Genomic DNA, 3091 nt, shown 5'->3' with positions numbered 1-3091 from the left:
TCTCAAAGGAAAACTTCTAATGAACTCCTGCCACCATCCAGAAACTATGTCCTAGAAAACGACACAGGTTTCTAAATATTTGACTAAAAATGGTATAATAATAATCCAAAAATCACTTTTACAATAGATCAAAACATGATCGGAGAGGGTCATTAAAAAGGATATATCTGGGGAGAAATGTATATAAATGCACCCTGTTTACAGATCTAAAACTCTTTCTTTTTTATCAATACACTCTTTTTTAAGACATAAAGCAATATTTACCATTACCAGGACAACATATCTAAATGTTTATAGCTAATTTCAATATTTATTGAAGTCTTTAAAGAGCAGGACATAACAATTTATTTCAATTTTTTACATTTTCAGTTAAATTGTCAATGTTGTTACTTGTAAAAAAGGGACAAACATCTTGTATTCTATAACTGTTTTGCTAACCATCATTTTTTTCTATTGTAGAACATAAACCTTTAGTACTCTAAGACTTTTTTTTAGTTTAAACTACAAAAATCTAAATTTAGAGATCATAAATAGAGAATTTAGCAGAATCTATGATCGCATAGATCTTTTTGTTGGCCCCTTTTTACCTAATTTTCCTTTGTTTTGGATATAAATTCAAGTAAATCCCAGAGTTACTTTAAATTATATTTAAATCAGACTCTGAACTCTGTTTCTATTCTTTTGATGCTTCTCATCAATACGACTTATTGACTTTGGTCTGATTCTTTGGGGGCTCCAAACTTTAAATACAATAGGCTGCAGCAGTGAAACAAGTAGGAGTCTCATTTACAAGTAAAAATCACACAAAACCACAACATCATAAACACATCAAATATATTTTGCATGTTAAAAATGCACATAAGCATCACTGTTGCAATGAACTGCTCTGGCAGCACATCATAAGTTTGTGAAGCGTTCAACCACGTCTACTGAAGAGATAAAGCAACTGACAAGATCGAGCATTTTACAAATGGACTTTGTTCTAGTAACTGTTTATATTTTCAAACAAAAATGCAACAATTCTGCAGAAATTATATGCAGCTCTGACTGACTTAACTTAGCGCCCGATGAGTATCCTTGATCTGTGCAGGTCGAGAGACCTCAACTAATCAAAGATTTTGACGTGTGATGCGGACAGACAAACAGACACAGAGGAATGGCGTCCAAATGGAGGGCCGACCGCGGACGCTGTAAGCGTTCCAGTTAATAAAGCTCCGGCGCCTCACAAAGACAGTGGAAGTGATATGCAAATGGTCCTTCACACACACCGAGCGTGTCCTCCAATTACGGGCTCTCATGTTGCTACCGGCCACCTCTGCGCAATTAGCCCCCCTCTGCATCCGACTGTTGAACCGCATTAGCGCGGTCCAGAGGCGCGTTAGCATTGCAAATGAAACGGCAAGTTGCATTTCCAGGGTTGTCATTATAAATTTGTGCTGCATGATGGGTACAAATTTCCATCCCCACTCAAACATGAATCTCAAATAAAAGTTGGCCGATTCCTGGAGAAAATGCCATTTATCCCGAGAATAGATGCATAAATCTGTGTCTCTTCCAGCTAAGTGGGACTGGGGGGAGAAGAAAAGATGTTCCAGAATCCGTGGCGATTTGTCACGTTTGGGGTTTTGGTGTCTTTCGCAGAACTCTGGCAGCCTCTCTGATATTTTAGGCTGGACTTCCAGCTGTGAATCTTTCATCAGTGGGTTTAATCCCTCAGAGATAATTTGTGCACGGTTTTGAAGAACCGGTTTAGCTCGTGGAATCAAACCGTCAGTCACTGTCTTGCCCATATCTTGCATCAACTCTCAGTTTGCATGAGAACGAGGTCTACTTTAAGCCAGACCTTTGAACCCAAACTCCCAAGTTATTTTTTACCAACACGGCTAATTGTGGTGCACTGTTTCCCGCATTTTACCAGAATCTTGAAGCTTAATAATTGTCCAGCCTTTATTTATCCAGGTCCTGGTGGTGGAGCTCTAATCACCATCTTAATCTGCTTCTTTGTCCCCGAGGTGACCCGAGCCCAACCTTGAGTCTGCTGGTCTGAAGGCCTGTGCGGGGGACGGCGGACGCTGTGTTTATAGCAAACACTGATCTAAATTCATTAACCCTCCCACAAACACTCCCAAGGTTTGTTTTTTAGGGTCAGGCGCGGTGTCTGAAGCGGAGCGAGACGGCTGGTCTCAAAGAAATCCTTGAAGCTTTGCATAATTGGAGCATCCACAGTAAAGTCCCTGACTTTTAAAGTTAGTTATAGTTAAAAGTTGGGGGGTTACTTTTTACTTCATATTTATGCTTGAATGAAACGTTTTTATAGAGAGGGTGTTTTTGCTCTAATGAATTGATTTTCTATGCTATTATATGGCTGGTAGCATCTGTCTGGACACACAATTATCTTTGTGCCAAATAAAATCTATAAATCTATAATTTATAAAATATATAAATCTATAAATTATAAACACAAAAAAGGAAACCAGAGTCACGTTCATACCGAATGGGATGTGTGCGTCAATCCAGTGTTAAGTCAATATAAAGACGCCATCAGAGGTCCTGCAGTGTGTTGCCAGGTGGTCTGGCACTAGTGTGTTCCAGCCGTTTTTTTTTTTTTTTTTGGCTGAAAAAATAATATATCATGAACTAGGGCTGTCAATTATCCCGTTAATTGTGATTAATTAATTACAGACATTTTAGCGCATTATCTATTTTTTTAGCGCTTTTGCCTCTTTTATGCGTTGGATGGTTACTTCCGTGTTACGCACACCTGGAGGAGCATTTCATCCTTTTTCATGGTCATTTAAGATCAAATCTAAATATTTAACTAACTATTAGAGTTTAGGTGCTTTAAAATTTAAATTTAAATTTTTGTTATTTTTTTTACACTGTTTAGCTTCTTTTTGAGAAAGGTGATCATCATGAGAAGTAAATAAAAAAAAGCATAATTTTGTGGGGTTTTTTTGTGCCATTTTTCTGATAATAAATTACATGTTATCAAAGCTGCAAATTGCATTTCTGAGTATTTCTTTGTTCAAATCAATGTGGATCAGGAGCGTCTGGAAAAACAGATCTTCATAGATTGTATTTTGGATTGAGG

This window comes from Oryzias melastigma, linkage group LG20 (assembly GCF_002922805.2).
Source record: "Oryzias melastigma strain HK-1 linkage group LG20, ASM292280v2, whole genome shotgun sequence".
NCBI classification, from domain to species: Eukaryota; Metazoa; Chordata; class Actinopteri; order Beloniformes; family Adrianichthyidae; genus Oryzias; species Oryzias melastigma.
This window is presented reverse-complemented; position numbering follows the sequence as displayed.